At 38.8% G+C, this 22687-nt stretch overlaps 1 protein-coding gene across 5 annotated transcripts in view; it reads left to right on the top strand.

Moving 5' to 3' along the window:
• Window positions 1-22687, top strand: part of LOC122546872 (C-terminal-binding protein 2) — a 293229-nt gene that overhangs the window by 92647 nt on the left and 177895 nt on the right. The gene's annotated exons all lie outside the window — the stretch shown is intronic.

Genomic DNA, 22687 nt, shown 5'->3' with positions numbered 1-22687 from the left:
AAATGTCTTTTTAAATGTTGTAACTGTACCTGCAACAATCATCTCCTCTGGCAGTTCATTCCATACATGAACCACTGTCTGTGTACAAAAGTTGCCCCTTATGCCTTTTTTAAAACATTCTCCTTTCATCTTTAAAATGTCCCCTAGTTTTGAACTGCCCCACGTTTGGGAAAAGACCCTCGTTATTCATCTTGCCTATGCCCCTCATGATTTTATAAATGTTGATAGGGTTACCCCTCAAATGCCTATGCTCCTAGCCTATCCAACCAATTTTGTAACTCAAACCCTCCCTTCCTGGCAACATCCTGATAATTCTTTTCTGAACTTTCTCCAATTTAATAATATCCTTCCTATAGCAGGGTGACCAGAAGTACACATAGTATTCCAGAAGAAACCTCATCAACGTGCTGTACAAGCTCAACATGGTGCCACATCTCCTATACTCAATGGTCTGAGCAATTTAGGCAAGCGTGCTTCTTTGTCACTCTGTCTACCTGAGATGCAAATTTCAAAGAATTAAATATCTGAACCGCTAGGTTTCTGTATTCTACAACACTATCCAGGGAAAGAGTAAGGACTGCAGATGCTGGAGATCAGAGCTGAAAAATGTGTTGCTGGAAAAGCGCAGCAGGTCAGGCAGCATCCAAGGAGCAGGAGAATCGACGTTTCGGGCATAAGCCTGAAGAAGGGCTTATGCCCGAAACGTCGATTCTCCTGTTCCTTTGATGCTGCCTGATCTGCTGCGCTTTTCCAGCAACACATTTTTAAACACTATCCAGGATGCTACCATTAATTGTGTAAGTCCTGCCCTTACTATGTTTTACCAAAATGCTGTACCTCACATTTATCCAAATTAAACTCCATCTGCATCTCCTCAGCTCATTGATCCAATTGATCAAGATCTCTTTGTAATCTTCAGTAACCTTATTCATTGTGCACTATACCACCAATTTTGATATCTTATGCAAACTTACTAGCCATGCCTCCTATATTCTCATCCAAATAATTTATATAAATGAAAAACGAGTGGACCCAGTACTGATTCCTGTGGAACATTGCTGGTCACCGGCTTCCAGTCTGAAAAGTAATCCTCTATGATAACCCTCTGTCTCCTACCGTTAAGCCAATTATGAATCCAATTGGCAATCTCACCCTGAATTCCACGTGATTTAAAGTTACTAATTGGTCTACCATGTGGAACCATATCAAAGGCTTTATTAAAGTCCAAGTAAACAATTTCTACCATTCTGCCCTCATCAATCTTTAGTGACTTCCTCAAAAAACTCAATCAGGTTTGTGAGGCATGATTTCCTTGGAGCTATTTGATTTTTTCCCCTTTTTCTCCTTGCATTGCTGGATTGACTGATTTGTGTTGGAGTGTGATTTACGGATTTGTTGATTAGAAGAGTACCCACCCTCTTTCCTCTCATGCGATATATATTTTCACTGTCTCATCACTTGTGATTTGAGAGCAGTTTTATGAATATGGAAATTGAGCCAGTCATGTGAATGCAGGATGTATACCTGGGGTGAGATGCAAGATGTACTAAGCCCAAAATAGGAAAGATAGAGTGCACAGTGTAGCAATTTTACATGTTCATCAAAAGAAAATCTGTGGTACTGCTTGAAGTAAGTTTACAATATTGTTTTCTTTAATGGGCAGGAATATAACATTGGATTTTACTTGAATTTATTGTCTACCAAAATGTCGTCTTGTTTCCCTTAAAGGTTTCAAAGTCCACTTGCTGTCAAGGAAACACTGAATAACCTTTGTTAAAGTATCAGTTGAAAAGCTGCAGACATCCCCGTTGGAGCATTTTGTGGTTGTTCCAAGCTCTCTCATTTCTTTATACTGTACTCTGAAGTGTATTGCAGAAATGTTTGCATCGTTAGAAGTGCAATGAACCAGCAGTGTGCTGCAGACCGTGTATTTTTGTGATGTACTGAATTTATTGGATCTCTGAGTTTGTCAGAAAATGCACTTTTTTTTTCATACCGGAAAAGAGATTCCTGTAGAATAAAGTGGATTGTGGTATAATGCAGAGCAGCTGATGGAGTTGGATGGGTTGGGTCTTATCTGTTGTTTGTTGCAGCAGCTGGTCGTGTGAGATCTAAGTAAATTGCTTTTTAAAAAGAAAGCTATCACTGGAAAATGAGTGAAAGGGAAATGAGATAAGGCAAACCAAAATAAATGCATCTTCCCTTAAAATAAATGCGGAGGGAGTATGAATTTTGATATGAGTATATGTTAAGAAAGTGCAGTGTGATGTAGCCAGATGATTTGGTGCTATAAATGAAGGATGTAAAAAGTTAACCATCTCTATCTGGAGGGCAAAACCAAGAATATAGGTTTGGAGAGCAATAATATGAGAGAATGAGGCAAAAGGAAAGGTGAGAAAAAGCAAAAGAAGAGATGGCGGTAACAGCAGAACATACTGCAACACCAAATAAAATGTGAACTAAACGGGTATGGGAAGTGTATGAGGAGGATGACTGATTGAAGTTCAGGCTGACTCTGTTTACAGAGCACCTAATGATGTAGAGAGATGTAATTGGACTTGTATTCGTGAATTAACTTTATAGTTGCTGCTGAACATCCTCTGGCCTTGAAAATCTAATTTTATACTCGCAAAAAGTCAAATTCTTCTATTGTGATAAATTTTACTTCTAATTTCTTCAAAGAATAAATTGTTAATAATCTTGTAGCTTCTATTTTAATTACATTATTGACATTTCACACTCTGAAATGTAATTAAAAGTGGAGGATAGTTAGTGCATCTTACCTCCACTTTTGCTGTCTATAAGACTTCAATATGATTGGCCACTTAGCCTGTTCAATGTCATCACTGTTGCGGGATGTCTGGAGACCCCTTTGAGGGATAGAACTTTGTGGGCAGCTTTCTTCAAAGTCAGCTGCCATCCTATCATTTTCTTTATTGACTGGAAAATATGGGCTGTTGAGACGGTGAAACAGCATCTTAGTTTGCTACTGTTCAATAAGATTATTAATGTATAAGCCAGGCAGTTGCAAGAATATTTAGAATTCAAGGTCACAGAGGGGTAAACCGAATTATGTCAAAGACAGAATATCAAAGTTAATTTTGGATATCTCGGAACATTCTGATACTCAGTTTGAATTATAGATAACATTCCATTCTAATGTGAAAAGCTCCACTTGTGTATCTGTGTGTCAGTGCATGAAGTGAGATTGGCCATAGTAAGATTTAGTCTTGCAAATATTTGTGTTCTGTTTCAAGATCACTGAGAGATGTAGGAATCGCCTGTGGTCTATGTTGAAGTATTGTCTGGTGGTTAGTTTGACTGGTCTCGTGAGCAATGGGAGCTAGATTGAATAATTTCCTATTAATGTTGGTCAGAGATACAGACTGCTTCTCTGGTATTGGATCCATGCACGATGGGGTGTATAAAGAGCAAAAGGCTACTCCAAGCTTGAGCTTCTGCTGAGATTTGGGAGTGAGATATGTGCAATCACTGTAATCATTGTGACTGGGCATTCTTCAAAATCTGTAGTTGGATTGAAATGTGATTGCTACTTATTGTAACTTCCAACAACATCAACCCTCAAACTGTCCATAGTTAAAGGGAGTCATTTTCAGACAACAAAATTTGCACTACAGCATAAAGGTCATTTGTGGATTATGACCCTGTTAAATTCAACCTTTTGAAGTCCAGGAAGCTAGAGGTTTTTTTTGCATCTCTCACTGATCTCTTCTGTTTTGAATCTCATGGGTTTTTTTTTGGTATTCTAATGTAAGATTTGTTAACAAGTTAGTCTCTGCAGTTTCAGATGTATGTATGTATGTATGTATGTATGCTCTGCAGTTTAAGAAAGACTTGAGGAAAAACTTTCACACAGTGAGTGGTAAATGCCTGATAATCTGATAGAAGCAGAATCAGTCAAGGATTTTGAGATTCTAAGCCCATGAAAAGAAAAGGAAAAATTTCAGGGTAAGGATGGGGGAATGAAATTAACAAAATTGTTCTTGTAAAGAGCTGGCTCAGACATGATCAAGTAGAAAGACCTCCCTTTATTCTGCACCTCTTTATCAAATCAATGATGTTAGTAAGTTAATAATTTCAACACGATTTATACCCTCCATAGCTCCATCTAAACTATTAACATCAATTTTCAGTGTTACAAAAACAACTGAAACATGAATGGAAAATGGGCACTAAGCCAATGAAGGAAAGGTTTGAAAGGGTGATTAAAGGTTCGTCCAAGAGGTAGGTCTTTAGTTTGCTCTGAAAGGAGAGAGAGCTGAAAGGACATGGGGAGGGAATTTCAGATGGTTGGACTTGGGCAGCTAACAGGTCTACACTAGTATCGCGATAAAGGAACAGAGCATTGTTAGCCTTCCAAGTCCAGGAATGACTTTTTTTTGTGTGTGAGGGTTGGGGGGCAGCAGGGGAAGAGGTGAGGCAGCACCAAGGGCAAGTGAATTTTAGATGGAGGAATTTAAAGATGAAGGCAGAGTTTTTAAAATTTAATGTGTTATGGGTTTGAGTACAGAGTATATACTTTTTCTGAACAAAAACCGAAAGAACTGCAAATGCTGTAAATCAGATATGAAAACAGGAATTGCTAAAAAGAAAAGCTCAGCAGGTCTGGCAGTGTCTGTGGAGAGACAGTGACCCTTCCTCAGAACTGACTTTTCTGAAGTTGGCTGGAGAATGGTAGCCAGGAATGAGATAGTTGGCGTACTCAAATGTGAAGGGATGCAAGAATCCTGGTCAAGGTGTTGAGATTTAATGCTATGGAGTGTTAGTGAAAATGAAGAAACACACATACTCCTGTTTAAGTTGTATTTAGCTTTTTATCTATTGCAGCAATAAAAATAGCTTGCACATTGTCTGGAGTAAATAAATTGAGATGCACCATAAACCTCAAAGCTACTAACTTCTTCCTTGTTTCAAGTATTTGTTGTAGTACTGTTCAGTTACAAATACTGTAAAAGGAATATCAGGATATTGATAGAGTACAGTTGCTAATATTAATGTGGGGTGTTCATTGTAATCCTGGTCCTGTGCACATGCTGCCTTGTCAGTGCAGTATGGAAAAATACTTTAGACATCTTGCATTTTTACCTCAAAATTCTGTATCACATACCCGTGGAGGACTTGTTTTAAATCTGTAGTGTCATGTTACACCACTTCCTCTTTTACTTCATTCCCTTTAAAATGTGTCAGTCTCAGATACAGTTGTGAAGCCAAATGCATTTCATTGACTAATCATACTTGCTCACCAAGGCATCGATCGTGTTTGCTGAATGTAGAGAAAATAGCTTGCGGTTCTGCATTTCATGCATTTTCATGGGTCTTGCTGCTTAACTGTCACAAACAGGTTGCATTTTTATTTTTATCAGTTTCTGCATTTACAACATTATTTCATTGAAGAGTTCTCTTCATAGAAATCTCCTTTGAGAATATTTAGGTGCCATTGCACATGTATTCAAACATTTATTTTCTTTTAAACTAATAGATATTTCTATTTCTTATCTGCAAGTAGGCAGAATTTTATAGGGACCTGAACAACGTGGGCCATGGCAAGGAAATATGGCAAGATGTCCAGCAAGGCCTAACTCATGTTTGGGTATCGAGCTGATGTTCCCACTAGGCAGTGACATGCTATCTATGAAGAGGGATTTTTTTTGTTAATGACCTAATTAACCTCAGATTTTGCCTCAATAACATGTTGTTTCCTATCCTACCACCCACTGTGAGCAAACTAGACACTGAGAATTCTCAACACGGAAGTCAGAGTGGGTACCTGGTGACTTCAGCTCATCACTTGCTCTGAATCATCTCCTTGTTGGACATCAGGAACGCTAGGGTGCACACCATGAGCGCTGGCCACATGCATCCTGCATCCATAAGCAATAGCATCTGACGTGCCAGCTTCTCAAAATTTTCATAGCTCATCACTGATTCATTTATAAGGCACTCCTTCACTTCAGTACTTCACCTTAGCAAACAATGGCAACTATCCCTGTAATAGTGCATCAAGGGCATTTTGCGCTTAGAAACATGCTCCCAGCTGATGGGCTGGATCAGGCAGCATCTCCAGTTGTTGCATTGCTCTCTTAGTGCTAATTCACTCTGAGCTGACTAGGATTTTCACAGCATCTCAGGCTGACCTTGATGCACACACAACAGGAGAGACCCAGAGTCTGGCTCTTTATGATCTGGATCAGCTGATCTCTCATGCTTCTCTCACAAATGCCTACTGAAATGACTGAGAATACTCTGAGTCCTGAGCCACAAAGCTCAACCCAGAACAGCTTGTCAATTTCCTCGGTGTCTAGACACAAACATTAATTATTTGAATGAGTTAGCAATGTGTTATCAACCATCAAGGAACTTGTTCCAGCTTCAGTAACCATGAGCTTGGCAAAGATAAGAATTGAGTGATCAGTTCACAGGACCACAGATTGTACTTTGAATTTCATGAAGTATTTCAGTTACAATGAGATCTTACTCGAGGAATATCCATCAAATTCTCCAAAAACGCCTGGGCCAATTTTCAACATTGAACTCCTGTAAAACAGAAGCATCAACGGGTGTGACTATAACTTTAGCAGTGCAGCATCATGTGCTTAATTTACATGTAAAGTCAATTCAACTCAGAGTTAGTAGCTCCTTTTGTTGAGAGACACGTGAGGCAAGCAAAACACTCCATCTCTCCTCTCCACAACCAATGAGTTTGCACCACTCCAACATGTTTTGACCGGCTGGTGATCTAACTGACAGACTGGCATCAGTTCAGTCTTGGGGCCCCACGTCCTTCAACATGCAGTAAGAAGTCATTGCTCCACCTGATGGGAAGGCGGCAGTGATGGAAGTTGGATATTGTGGCCAGTTGAGCCATTTTTGCAGATGTTGAATGAAATTGGAGGCTGTTCTGAATGTCTTATTACTTACAAATTCAGCACAAAATTTTGGGTTGTTGTAACGTGAACTTACTTTTCATTTCAAAATTGTCCTGCAGCTATTCTTGGGAAATTGCGCTAATTGTGTAAAGTTTTTTAAACTTTAAACAACTTAACCAGTTCTCCTTAAAGGGACTGCTGGAGGCAGTCAAAGAAGCTGGTGGATTTTTTTTGTTGTGTTATGGCATAGATTCTAAACCAGACAGGTCTGTACTTTTTAAGGCAATTATTCAAGTATAAAGGTGCTCATCTCTCTCTCTTTGTCTCTCTTTCTCACACACACACACGCACATATCTTCACTTCCTTACTGATGTGAATTCAATCTATGAACATAAGCCTTTGAAGAGGAGCAACATTTAATAAAAGAGAGAAGTTAACAACAAAATAAAACAGAAAAGCATTACACTGCACTTCAGATCTTTATACTCACATTTTAGCAAACATGAAGCTCGACAAGAAAGACGGAAAGCAAGCATCTCCCTGTCTTCTGTCAGTCCATTGACTTTCTGTCAAAGCTTTGGTTATTTCAAGAAATAATCTGTCTTTTCATTATAGATCCACAGATAACTGACAAAGAGTGACAGGTTGTCATATTTCTCACTTTGGCCACTACAGGCTTAAGGAAAATAATATTTTTCTTGTACTTCTGATGATGGCGACAATGATCCTGACAATATTTTTCACGTTTTAGAAGGTTAACTAAGGATCAAATCAGTTTCAAGATAAACAGGCTTAAGCTGATGTCATACAACCATCAACCAGATGAAACCATCAACCTATTGGGTGTCACAATGAAGGCAAGGACTGTGATTTTGTTCAAGCGAATTTGAGATTTTCGAACTAGTCATTGTCTCCACACCCATCAAATCCTTTTCAAAAGTACTTTTGGAGAAACCCAAAGAATGTACCATTGAAGGATGCAAGTTCAGAGCAATTGTAGCAGCATCAGCAAGTACTTGACTCTGGTGCATCTGGTATAGCTGTCAACAGTTTCAATACAACATTACAATCTTGTATGAGTATGGCTTGTCTCACCCACCAAGGCAGTGTCCAGCTTTGTGTGACATCTGCAAGTTACATTCCACAAAAAAACATTGGATTACAAAGTGCAAGAAATTCAATCACCCACAAGCTCCCCCCCCCTCCCCCACATACACACACGCACACACACCAAAAAAAGCACACCACATCTTTCCACAGCTGTATGTAAAGAAGAGCCAACCAAGCAACGTTGCCGAAGAAGTTTCTAAAGTTCTGGCCATGGCCCAGAAGCGTGAGAATGCAATCTAAGAGGTAACTGCAATAATACAACTGCCAGACCCTGGTCCGCCACTACACATGGTAAACTTGGCACACCACGTGGTTGCCTTTGCCTCCATTTGAGTGGTAAATCCAAAAATGAATGGACATTATATGATATAAGCCAAAATTGACACTGGTGCCAGTGCAACTTATTCAAGATATCCTTAGGAAACTGGCACAGCATAATATAATCCACGCAAGTTAAACTAACTGCTTGCAACAGGTCTGACATTCCTTATCCATTTTAAATATCAATACGGCTCCAGGTGATGAACACCTGAAACCTTTCGTTGAATCAAATGGACCATCTATAATCAGTCTGCATCTACGTATTCTTACAAAATGTAAGATAGCAAGCCCATTAGTGGCAACACCATGGATTCCAACATTTTGGTCACAACTGAACAGAGCAGATCCTGCAATTGGTCAGATGATGATCCACTATAGCTGCTCAAAAAGATCACCATAAGCAGGTAGCATGAATGCATCCAACTAGTCTCTGAACTAGTATTTAAAAATGTGTTTCTGGAAAAGTGCAGCAGGTCAGGCAGCATCAAAGGAACAGAGAATCGACGTTTCGGGCAGAAGTCCTTCTTCAGGAACTAGTATGTTCATTCTGGTCATTCAGAGACAAGCTAAGACTAAAGGATGTAATCTTCAAAGACAAACAAGTGTAAGCTCCATGCTAGTCCACATTCAGATACATGTAGGTCACCTGAACCCAAAAAAAAGGGTTGGGCACTTCCATCCATCTATTGGCCTGGCATCAATAAGGACGTACATATAATCTGTAAATACTAAATCCATTACAATCATATTGAGTGGACCATGCTCTATGGAGAGGAGTTACAATTTATTGCAGATTTTGTAATTTAAAGGGGCATCTGGTTATTGTTAGCAATATGTTGTAATCCGAGAGATGCTTTTCCCATGTTTGATCTGATGCCTGAGACTTTGTGGGGACTGGAGTCACTGCTGGGGAATTCCAGTGTAACTTCCTCCCAGCTGTATACCACTGTGCTGTTACCTTTGGGTTGTCCTTTCTCACTAATGTGAATGGTCATTTTGTTTGGGACCTAACCATACTCATCACATCATATGTGACCGGCAAAGTCAAGCTGTTGCTTAATTGATCGTTGGTTTAGCGCTCTCAATTTTGGCACAAGCTTCCAAAATTGGCATGGAAAACTTTGCAGGGTTGACCAGACTCATTTTTTGTTGTTGTTGCTGTGGCAACCTAAAACTTATTTCTTTTAAAGCATCGCAACTGGAATACCATATGTAGGTGACAGAACTTTAAGTATCTACTGTGTCTGCCCTATGTCAAGAGTGAGTTGTTAGAAGCAGCATTACAGCACTATTAAACTGATAGCAATCTTTAAAGGTAACTCTTCTTGAAAGGTTTATTTTGTAAAGAAAAACAGTAGAGTGCTCTGAAGTCCAGTCAATTGTCCCATTTGGTATCTGCTTCAGTTTTCTTTGTTCATTTGACCTAGTTTCCATGACAGCTGTGAGCTATCCAGTTGGTCAACAGATATTGAAGAAATGTTCTGCTAGATGAGCAAAGTTTTCTTTTTAAAAAATACATTATTTTGAATGAATAAAGATCAATCCATTTTTTTTGGTTATTGAAAGTGTTTAACTGCTCGTTTTAAGGACATGTGTTTGTGCAGATTTTTAAGATTGCAAATCCTGTTATAGGATAAAATCCATTTAGTGGTACAGCACATAAAGGTAATAGTAATGTGGCACTGCAGGATCTTAGTGTATTTCAAGTCACAAAACTAAATAGTCACATTAACCAGACAGAACAGCAGGACTTGGATTTACTTAGATTTGGAACAAATTGCGTGTGTGATAAAAGTGAAGGTTTAGGTTTATTACTGTCTGTTTGGGTGTTTGTAGCATGAAGATCACTTGTTTTCTGGTTGGAATGATTTTTTTTTATCCTCTTATAGTCCGAGGTTTGAAATTTAGAATGGGATTTTCATTTTGGGTGTAGGAAGCTGGAGCTAAGATTGTTTCTGAGTCCTAAACATATCCTGGAGGCAGCAATCACTTTTTTGAAATGTTAACCAGCTTGTTGCCTCCATGTCCTGGAGACAAGCACTGTCAAATTAAGGCAAGCTATCCCAGAAAGTAGCTGCACAATCTGACGACCAGTTGGGTTGTTCAATGGACAGTGGTGGGTATTCCCCAGGATCAAGAACATTAGGGGTAGAAATCCCACCGCTTCCATGAGTGACAGCTGTCAGCTAATCAGAGGCTAGCATTTGTGCATTGCTCTTTGGCACCACTGGGGTGGTGGTGGATGCTGCACTCACCAGAGGCCCAGGGCTGCTGAGGAGCCATGATCACAACTGAATGATGATATGTGTGTCTAGCAATGGGCACTGATTCTTTTTGTCAAATGAAGGAGTTCCCGTGTATGCAACCCCAGCAGGTATTGCCCTTCATTGGTTTGACCAAGACCAGTTCGCCACCAGAGACAGGATGATATCCTTACTTGTCCACTTGTTGGTATCAGAGTGAGCAAGCCACTCCTGAGTCTTACTCACCCTGGACCTTGTGGAGGCAGGGTCTCCACATGTCAATCTCCTGTCTAATTAAAAAACTTCACTGCAACAAAACCCACCTCAGGCAAAGGTGTTAAACTCAGACTCTTGTTTTTTCTCATCAGCTATTTTTATTTTCAAGTCCGAGACTTAGAAGGACAGTGTTCAGAGTAAAGCTCTTCCCCCTCTATCTACCACTGTCTTCTCTAATGTTAAGAGTGCAATGCCAGTACATGAGACTGAAGACAGCTTGTGAAAAATTTGAGTTTCCAGTGTCACTGTATCCACATTGTCCTCATTATATTTCAGCCTCGTCACCTCAACATGAAAATTACTGTAGCAGTATCCCCAGCAGATTTAGGAAGGCAGCACACCCATTTTAAATGTGTTTTTATTTCTGCAGTACATTTTATCTGTATTTTGCAGCACATTACCTGACTCTTGTTAAATTATGGCTGAATGTGATTTGAGTAATACCAATGCTTTTCCTCAGAGTTTTTAATTATACTGAAGGTCGTGAGGAGAATTTTCTCATTCCTTGCTTTGTACTACAACTGGAGAATCATTTCCAGTCCTATCTAAATTTCAAACCCCAGAAGCAAGTACTTAGATATTTTCCATAACATTTCACACTTAAAAGCCTTGCATTTGTTGTGTGTTTGAGATATACAGTACAGCATGTGTAAAATTGTTCCTCCAGGGTGTATTTAAGATTTGCAGTTTACAATTATCATTGAGGTTATGCTGAACCAAATGTGCAAAGTTTGGAAAGATTTCTTTTAACTATGGGACAGAACAGTATGGGGGCGGATGATTTTATTCATTCTCTTAGTATAGTTACAGAGTACCGCATGAAGTGTGTTTTCCTCTGTTTATTCTAATTCCCTGGTGGGACTTTCTCTCAAATTGCGCACACCTTTGTGTAAACGCATGCATTCTATCAGGCGAAGGATGATGGAAGAGGCATTTCTCTATTCAGTGACAGCTTCAAAATGAGGAAGAGATTTGGTGGTCTTCATGAATAATGAGCCTACACCTCTTAGTGTGGCAGGCACTTTCCATTTGTAAGAGTGTTTTTTGGTCCATTCTGTGGAAGCGAACTGATGCTACGTCATTCCACCCTGAAACGATTCCTATAGTATGATATTGTTAGTTTCAAGAATTTCTGCAGTTGGGATGTTATGAATGTTATGGCAAGTTAAACACATAATAAGTGAAATGTCCTACTTTCATAGAAAAACTTTGTATAACCTTATTAATATTTAAATATTTGAAATAAATATTTCTGATCAAATTGGTGGTCATTGAACAATAAGCTGTTTTAGCTCTGTCTTGTCTGTTAAATGAGCTTACTTTTTACTGCCAGTCTATTGATAGCAACATTAAACGAATTTGTTCATGTGCAGCAACATTACTTGCTTTTTAATCCATTTTGCATCCACTTTGTATTTCTGGAGTTTACCTTGCCGTGTTCCATGTTATGAACTACTCTTTAAAATAGACTGGTTAAATGGTATTCTGGCTGTTGCCTGGAGTATCACGCGTGATGTGAATAGACATGTGGCTCTGTTCATGATCATCTGCAAATGAATATTGTAAACTGGAACAAGATTTACAGTTGTAGTCTCCAGGGCAGAATGTCGTTGAAAAGATTCGTCAATATTCAGACTAAGGACATGTACCCTCTAATTTGTGATTAACCGGGAAGTTCAAGATAAATAATTTTCTTAATGAATAAATGTGCTTTTCTTTCACATTCTTAACATGTTACCTACATTTCAGGCTTGGCTTTAAATATTAACCGTGTAACATTAAGCTCCATCGATGTAGTCCATGTTGATCCCTTGTCCACACTAAATTAACCAGTTTCAACCGGAGGGACCTCTTAATTAGTTTCTGTGTCCCTGAGCTAAGGAGTTAAAAATGGCCCAGGGTTTCAGCATCTGATTGGTTAGCCCTGTTGGAAATGCGTGTTTGTCAGTCTGGATCCCAGTCTGACACCCTTTCTAAATGAAGTATCTTACTTTCAACATTTTTCACCATCAGTCATGTACTGGGTATTGGTACATATTCTTCATAATGACTATCTAATTCTGCTTTAAATTCCTCATGTAGTTTTCTAATAAATTGCAGAGTGCTTTTTATAACCTTGTGCTCCATTTACAAGTTCTCATAAAGTGGCAAAAAGGGTTGAGTTTAGCCAAGCGAAGCAGAATGTTATGTTGAACACAAGTGGCCTTTTTCCAATATACCCAGAAGAAAAATTGCATCGATTAATTTGTTAGGTTTGGTTCAGTCATAGTCCTATATTATTTTGTGTGAAGCAAAGTACAATATTGTAGAAGGGCCAACTCAGTAATGATTTTTCTCTTCTGAAAGTTACATAGATCTAATTGCAATTGAGTTACAGAAGAGTAGAAGAATGTAACAAATAGGTGTTGGAGTTGTCGACGGGGGTCTAGCACTTTTCTGTACCTCCCATAGTGCTGCATCAAAATTACAACCTTTCTGCAGGGTGGAGGGAGCAACGAATGAAATTGGGGAATATAATAACTTGATTCTGTTCCTTGAAGCTCTGAAGGTATTTGAACAGTTCAAAGAATGGAGAAACCAGGCATGCTAAAAATGCTGGAGACACTCAACAGGTTAATCAGTATCTGAAAAGAAAAGGTTAATGTTTCAGAATTGTCACTGAGTTTATTTAGTACATTACTATCAATATACTGTAGAAAAGGTGTCACACTCTTATTCTTATAACAATACTTATTTTGTATGATTCTCTCTATCCATCAACTCAAATTGTTCCAATCAACAGCTCCATCAGTAATAGATTTGTTGCCTGCCACTAACAGTTCATCCAGTGTTTTTATATTGGTCTTGTTCTAACGCATTACTGAAGAGCAGCATCCATGAGTCAGTTGGTTGTAGACTGTCGTATCTGCTCACTTGTTCTCAGCAGCAATAACATTAATACAATTCATTTTTATTGACCTGCTACATATCATTATTGCAGTTTATCAGAAGGAATATTTGACACGAGTGACTAACTCATATGTAACAAGTGTCACAGCATCACGTATGAACACATGTTGGTGGAAGAGCCACTGCTATTGTATTGGTCTGTATTTTTGACAATTCAACGATATCCAACTCTTAAAGATATGCAAACCTACTGTCAGCCTTCTCTTGACTGAAATCTCGATAGACACACTGGTTTTCAATGTGGTTCTTCATCGGGCAATTTTTAGAAGTCATCAGCTTGTCCTTTGAAAGTAAAGCAACAAAGTTGGGCTCATGAAATTGCAGACTGCTGGCCCAGGGAGATTAAGCTAAATTGTCTTGATGATGAATTGGTTTTAATATCCATCTGATTTGCAAGATGTGTTTGGCGAATTTTCATGCAGACTAGAAGTTCTGGCATTGTGTCAGCAGCAAGGTATTTATTGAGCTGATAAAACTGAACTGAATGGACCAGCTCCTGAATATAAAAGAAAATTTAACTGACTAATGCATGCATATTGCAGGGATACAGTTCCAGCTAAGTAGATTATGAGCTTGTTGCACTGGCTGGAATGAGAATTTGTTTATTGGGTAGTTTGAAAACAGTTATTGAAGATTGTTAAGTCAAATTGCACTAAACAGGAAGCCACACTAGTTCTACATAAGCAGTACAAGATATTGTTCTAATGTCTGATAAGAAAGCTATTGTTATAAAATGAGAAATTAATTAGCTTAGGCCAACAAATAGCCAAGGCAATTTTATGGAAATGATCTCAAATGAACAATTGTTCACAAGCTTCAGTGTATTCATGCTGGCCAGTGCAGAACCCTCTTTGATGTAGGAAAAGGGTATTACAGCCACAAGTGTTTAGGTAGAAATTAGTAGCCAGATGTTCTTTCATGTGGAGGCCGTTTAGGGGTATTGAAAATGGCCTGCGTCTGGTATGATTGTCCCATTATTTAGCTGTTTATATTGGTGCCAATAGGCTGTTCTGTGTGGCTGGTTGCTGAAATATTGGTTGGCCCAGCCAACAGCAGTTCCACTATAAACCAGTCATGTCAGAATTCATTAAACTCATTACCATTTAAGAACTGTGGCTACTGTCAAAGAGCTGAGAAAGAAACCCAGAGAGAGAGAGAGATGGATAGAGGCAGAGTTTCATCTGGATTGAGTTTGAACCCAGGAACCCGAGTTGAAAGTTCATTGCTACGTTTTGCATGCATCATACAGCCTGACCACAGAACAGAGTTACTGTGTGCAAAGACTCAGCTATTACAGAGTCATTTAAAACACACAAGAGTTTCTTTTTAAAGGACATTTTGGAATGATTGTAAAAATAGGATTATAGGCCCCAGTAAAACATTGAGAGTTTGCTAAGCAGCACATTTATGTGATCTTTACTTATAAGATTATGTGAAGTATCATTAAAGAGAGAATTGAACTTGACTTACTGAGAAAATACACATTGTATAATGGGGATATGAGAATTATTATGTAATTACCAGGTCTCAAGATTATTATCTTGTGCCTAAAATAATACATTTAAACTCAAACAACTCTTATCTCCTCAAGTACTTAGTACTTTTTTAAATCTAAAAGCACATGCGAATGTTCTGGTTCTGCGAATCTGAAAGCTTTTGTCTTTCCTGGCTAGATTTTATATCTTATCATTGTGTAATGTGCTGAATGGAGGGGACCTTTCAATTAGTAGTAAGAATGAGGAAGAAATCTAGCCTTTGTGGCGAATGAACAGAAGGAAATTGAACTTCCAGTCCAATTTATCACTTTATCACTTGCAAACCTGCAATGTGTTCTCCAGTAAGTCCAGCACTGCTAATGTATGTTATATAGGAATTCTCAGAAGTCAGAATATTGATGAGATCAATATAGAAGGCATTTATAATAGCATTGATGTTATTTCGCACCATGCAAATTGATTTGAAAGTATAGAGCTATACTTTACAACTCTGCTTACAGCCAAAATAATTTCTTTTTTTCCTTTCCCTATTAGAGAAACAGTTGTAACAGTACTTGTGTCTTTTTGCACAGAATTCCAATGAGCCTGCATTTGTACAGAGAACATATTGACTGTGACAATATTGAACTCTTACCCACAGATAACAATCTTGTAGCTAGACCTTAAATGTCTGAGTTCACTGGGTATGTTTTGCAACCTTGTTCAAGTTGAAATTCATAGTTGACAGGAAGCAACCACCCCAACACACACAAAAGAAGTTGCATCAAGACACTGTTCAAAAGGGCCACAACACACTGCAGCACACCTGAACTGCAAAAAGAGGAAGAACACCTATACAATGTATTCGCCAAAAACGGATACCCCCGCAATTTCATCAAGAGATGCCGAAGGGAAAGACAACGGAACGAGGACATGTCACAACCCAAAGGACTAGCCACACTACCATACATCAAAAACATTTCTGAACTGACAGCCAGACTACTGCGACCACTAGGACTCATAACAGCACATAAACCAACAGCCACTCTCGGACAACAACTCACCAGAACGAAGGACCCGATACCCAACATGAGCAAAACCAATGTAATGTACAAAATCCCATGCAAGGACTGCACAAAACACCACATAGGACAAACAGGAAAACAGCTAACGGTCCGCATCCATGAACACCAACTAGCCACGAAATGACATGACCAGCTATCCTTAGTAGCCACACACTCAGATGACAAGCAACATGAGTTCGACTGGGACAACACTACTATTATAGGACAAGCCAAACAGACAACAACCGGGGAATTCCTAGAGGCATGGCACTCATCCACAGATTCAATCAATAAGCACATCGACCTGGACCCAATATAAAGGCCACTGCAGCGGACAGCTAGAACTGACAACTGGAAGCGGCAGGTACAAATCACTATAAATGCCGGAGGAAACATCACAGAAGCGCTTCACAGGAGGTTCCCAAGCACTGAGGATGTCACCTAGACAGGGGACGAAACATCTGCAACACAAACTCCCAGCTCGGCGAACAGAACCACAACAACGAGCACCCGAGCTACAAATCTTCTCCCAAACTTTGAATAGTTGACAGGACTCTGTGATGGATCAAGGTTTGCCATGTTCAGCAATCACTGGTCAAGGGTGGGAAGGACTGGCTGTTATTGAGCAAAGCCCACCATGGCAGCAGTCCTCAAAGGATTGATGTGTGGTTTTGACCAGTGAAATGGTGATTACTCTAACAGTGTACTACAAGCCAATTATTGTTTCATTATGTAAGTTGAATCCTAAGCCTAGGAGTCACTAATAGCACTTTGTTTTTGGCAGGACAGGGAAATAAATGATTGCAGAAATACTTCAACACATACAGGCTGCAAATGGTCTTATCTGTGTGCACATCTTAGAACACCTTGTTCAGGAGGTCAGAGTTGCACCACTCTCCGATCCACAAAAGATCCCAAGAATTGTCCACAATTTAAACGTTGCTCACTCTAATGTGTTATAATTTATAACAGAAGTGAAGCAAAGTTTTGTCTTTGTGGGTTACAATATTGTTTTTATTCATTCACAGGACATAAACATCACTGGCTGAGCAAGCATTTATTGGTCATCCCTAGTTACCCTTGAGAAGTTGGTAGTGAGCTGTCGTCTTGTACTGCTGCAGACCATATGCGATAGACCCACAATGCCATCGGGAGTGAGTTTCAGGATTTTAGTACGGCAACTCTGAAAGAATGGCAACATGTTTACAAGTTAGGATGATGAGTGGCTTGGAGAGGAACTAATCCTAACCCTGTTCCCATATATCTGCTGGCCATGCTAAATTGCCCATAGTGTTCAGAGATGTATAGGTCAGGTGCATTAGTAAGGGGTAAATGTAGAGTAATGAGGTGTGGGTTTGGATGGGATGCTCTTTGGAGGGTCGATGTGGACTTGTTGGGCCGAATGACCTGTTTCGACACTGTAGGGTTTCTATGGATTCTATGTCCTTGTAGATTGTAGTGAATTTGGAAGATGAATTTCGACTGTGCATCTTGTAGATGTTACACTAGTTCTAGTGAGTGTTAGTGATGGAGATCATTTGTGGATGGGATGCCAATCAAGCATCTGCTTTGTTCTAGATGGTGACTGACTCATTGAATGTTATTGGAGGTACACTCATCCAGGTAAGTGGAGAGTATTGTATCACACTTCTGACTTGTGTAGAATGGCTCCTTTGAGAGTCACATGGAAAGTTTAAATCAATATTCCAACATTTGACATTTCTCAAGCAATGGATAATAAAAAGCCCTCATTCTTCTTATTTAGATCTTACCTTACTTTTAACAAAGTTTGAGGTTGATGAAATTTATGCCTAAAAAATTGTAATAAATAAAAATCCAGATTAAACAGAGATGTTTTGTTTCCTAAAGCAGGTGTCCCAAGCCTCAATAATTGGAGGGAGCTCATACCCCTTCATTACCTTCTTGGATAATTGAGGCATGTAAGAGTCATGATCCCATTAGTCTAATTTGGAGTTTGTCTTCAATTCAGTACCGCTGAAAATGTGTTGGCTGGAAAAGCGCAGCAGATCAGGCAGCATCCAAGGAGCAGGAGAATCGACCCGTTTCGGGCATAAGCCCTTCTTCAGGAATGCCCGAAACACATTTTCAGCTCTGATCTCCAGCATCTGCAGTCCTCACTTTCTTCTTCAATTCAACACCACCTTGCACATACCATTTAATGTGTACTGCTGGAAACATAGTGCACATCCTGCACATATTATCATTACTGAAGCATGCTGAGAACTGTTTATTATTAGCGAATTGCCTTTCAACAATGTGGAAGGCATTTTGCTGTCCTCTCATGCTATCAGCAACAATCTAAAAGGCCTCTTTTGTGAACAAAGCTTTTACGGATGTCTTGCTGACTCAACGAGCACCAAATTTGCACATTCCAATGTGGCATTAACGGATTATGCATACCATTTGTGTTCCTGTTATGACAATTAATGAGTGGCTCAGTATTGTTATTACAAGTTGCAGCAAATCAGACCTCAAAGAAAACAGTGAGTAAAGGTGGTGTGCATTTGCAAATGTGCAAGAAAGAGGGAGGAAATTTTGACAGAACTGAAAGAGAATGAAATGCTAAGTATGTGTGTGTTGGAAGAAAACATGTTTACTAATTATTTGGATTGGGAGGAAAAATAAGGATGATGATTCATTGATATAACAGAGGAGAAGTATTTTGACTTTAAATCATGGCAGTCTATTACAGTATCCTTAAGCGGGCATTGCTTTGGTTCTCTCAAAGTCAGCAATAAATTATTTTATGTACTTCGCTTAACTAGTAAAATCTTTCACAGCTACAGAATACCTCCCCTTTTAAATAAATGTGCCAAGACAACTTGAGATACTGTTAAAACCATTGAAATATCTGAACTTGAGGAGAAAACAGCTGATCCTAAAGTTTGAAGTACATTGAATTTGTAACAGGCTGACAGAGGAGACATTAACTGCCTTCCTGTTTTCTGACTTGGATTATGCGATCCTGTTATCTGTAAACAAGCTCCTGGCTTTTATAACCTAGACTAGTCCTACAAATTAAACAGTAAATTAACAGGCGAATAAGACAATGATTTTAGCAGGACGAATACAATGAACAACCTTAACACGACCTGAATTAACTGAACTGCATACAATCTGCTGTTATTTCAATTGCATTTAGTTTCAATCACCTGATAGTTTAATGTGCAAAATCCCTTATTTCTTGTTTTATTTATTTCGCTGAATTCAAAATAACCTGGGTTATTTGTATTTTCAGTGTAATAAGAAACTTATCAGGAGTAAACTGAAAGTCTACCTTTGATTCCTTCTTCCCAGATGGGTTTTAAGTAGAGATTTTCGTGCAAAAGGGCCAAGATAATTTGCAGGCACATAATGCCACTCAGGTTTTCTGTGGCTAGTTCAAAATCCAACGGCATAGCAAAATTTAATGTGCAGAATATCATTCAAAATGAACTGACTTCTTTCTCAGAAACTGCTCGAAGGAAATTGGGTTCTATCCGTTTCTCTGCTTCAACTTTTTAATATTTAGCATTTTAAAAATGTGCAGCAGTTAAAGCCTCAAAGAATATTAATGTGCTCTTCTGGAAGTACTTGGACAGGGTAATCTCTTTAATTGTTCCAGTAGGTAAGTGGAAATCCTTCAATTGTTAAAATACACTTTAAATCCCTTGGCACTATTTACGTTCTGAATTATCCTGTTGCCTGTCTGCTACAGCATGATAATGAATACTTTGTTATATAGTTTTTCATTACTAGTGAAATTGTTCTAGTCCAAGTTCTGTGCCATGATTGAGTATGTCCTCCATTTCCTTGGATGTTTATACACGTTAGTATTCTGGATTAGTATATTAACAATCCTTCAAACATCTTGCATGTTAAGAGATATTTTCTTTGGCTGTGTTGCCAATCTGACAGTTCATGTCCTTACAGGATTGTAATTTCTATATTAATTCAATCAATTATAATGGCAGACTGGTTGTGGCTGAGTAAATCTGGTTGTCTGGTTAAGTAATGTATTAAAAGAAAGAGGGTTATGAGGAGAACAGATGTGTTCAAAACCGAAGCAGTTTGTGGCAAAGTAATAAGACAAAAACATTTCAACTGGTTAGCGCGCTGATAGCGTGGTGTATTGGACTAAGATCAGACCAGCTCCTTGGCACTGAAAATGACAATGGCTCTGTACTTGCATACGAACAGTGCCTGCAAGACTTGGTCAGAGGCTAGGACATCTATGGTAAGTAACACATCTGATCCCCAAAGCATGTCTGCCCTTTGTTAGGCTCAAGTCAGGAATGTGATGAAGTAGTATGCACTTGTCTGAATGAGTCCAGCTCCAACAGCACTCAGGAAGCTTGAGGAACCATCCAGGGTAAAGTCTGCTTGATTGGCACCTCATGCACCAACTTTCACTCCCTCCACCACCAATATAAAGTGGCAACAGTGTGCTCCATTTCCAAGATATATTGTGGTTAATTGCCAAGGCTCCTTTTGACAGCACTTTCCAAAGCCATGACCTTGATCACCTGGAAGGACAAGAGCATCAGGCACAAGAACTTGGTCACTTACATGTTTCACTTTGAGCCAAACATCATCCTGACTTGGAACTATATTGCTGTGACTTCATTATTACAAGTCAAAATCCTGGAACCCCCTTACTGAATTGTGGGTGTACTGTGGACTACAGTTGACTGTATTATTATAAGTGATTCAAGAAGGTGCCTTATCACTACCTTCTCAGGAGCAATTAGGAATAGGCACAGCTGATGAAATAGTAAAACCTCCATCTTATGCATAAATTTAAGATTGTCACCAAAATAGGCAAAGATAAAAAGAATTTCATTCATACAGGAAGCCACAAAAATTATACTAGAAACAGTAATGTTAGAGGAATTCACATTGCTCTTAAAGGAATTTGATAAACATAGAAAGCTAAGAGGCTCAGTGTATGAGGTGGAAAGCACTTTTGAGACCTAGCAAAGGCAAAATGGACTGTATGGCCTGTTTTTACTATTTAAAACTCTTTGTACCTTTCAAATCATCAATGAATGGCAATGCTGATTTGACCTTAAAAAAAGTTATTCATCAAATAATTTCATTCTAGCTAATATAGAATCTTCTGCAATTGAATGTACATTGTCATTTTGGTACTGTGACACCATGTTCCCCAATCTATAACATATAATGTGTTTTGAACTGAGGTTGGAAGTTTATTATTCCAATGTAGCAGTAATAGCTTTTTACCAGCAATTGTTTCTTTTTGTCCTGGTTGTCTTAAACAAAAGCAGATTTGAAGCAATATGTTAGTTATCTACTGAATTTGTCTCTCAGACATCTCCAATGGCTCAGTATGATGGTAGTTTTGATTATTGGGAATTGTAATGTTTGCCATAAACTCAATATGCTTTCTCTTTGCTCTCCTTTTGAAGCTGAGTTCTTTTACTGTTGGAACATTTTCAAATAATGGCAGCAAGTTGGTCTGTGCAAATTCTGAATTGGATAGATTTCTTGCAATTATTTAAGCTGCTGCTACTCTGTGTAATTGTTCTCTCAAATACAGTGTCCGAAACTGACTGAATTTGGAGTTGTTGTACGTAAAAACTTAAGATTAGGGGAAGAAAAAAATGATGTATAAGAATAAATACGTGTGGATAATCATTGAAATTCTAGCTCTGATTTCAGCAAGCTTCTTTTCACTTTAACCTCAGCCTTTACGAGGTCAAAACCGCAATTGTATCTATTTATTGTGGGCCTCTTTGTGCTGAATAACATATTTAATCAACATATAAGCTTTGTATTCTCTCAAGGAAGGGAGGTTATTACTAGTATTATCCATCAAAGGACCCATTCTGTACTGTGATTGGTTTGAGGTTGCATCATACAATTGTAATAGTGACAGGAAGATGCTGTGATATGTTGTGGTATGTAGCATAGCTTAATTGAGTCTGAGTTCTACTCCTGTCAGTGCATTGCTTAAATAGTTTAACAAGTGTATCACAAGGGAAGCATGCATGGGATTAGATATTTACCTCGAGTGTTGCATCAAAATCAATATACGTTTTAACCCCTGACCTCCATTTAGTATGGTGGTGGATTGGTTGAGAGTACAGATGGCAGCCTGGTTTCTTGGGTCTTCTACTTCACCATTAAACTGCTTATTAATGAAGATCTTGCACAGTTTCATGGTTATCTAATTATTATGGTATCAGCAAAAGTCACAAGCTATCAGAAAGTCCCTGATTTTGATTTTGGCTGCTATTCTAGCTGAGAACTATTGTCTTAGTTTTGTGTAAGTGAGGTGCAAGGTTTTGTTGCATACTCAATAGGTTAGTTAACCATTAAATGACTGAACTGCTGCACA

Source organism: Chiloscyllium plagiosum, unplaced genomic scaffold (genome assembly GCF_037043375.1).
Source record: "Chiloscyllium plagiosum isolate Xiang-an unplaced genomic scaffold, Cpla_swu_hap1 HiC_scaffold_22, whole genome shotgun sequence".
Lineage (NCBI taxonomy): Eukaryota > Metazoa > Chordata > Chondrichthyes > Orectolobiformes > Hemiscylliidae > Chiloscyllium > Chiloscyllium plagiosum.
This window is presented reverse-complemented; position numbering and strand designations above follow the sequence as displayed.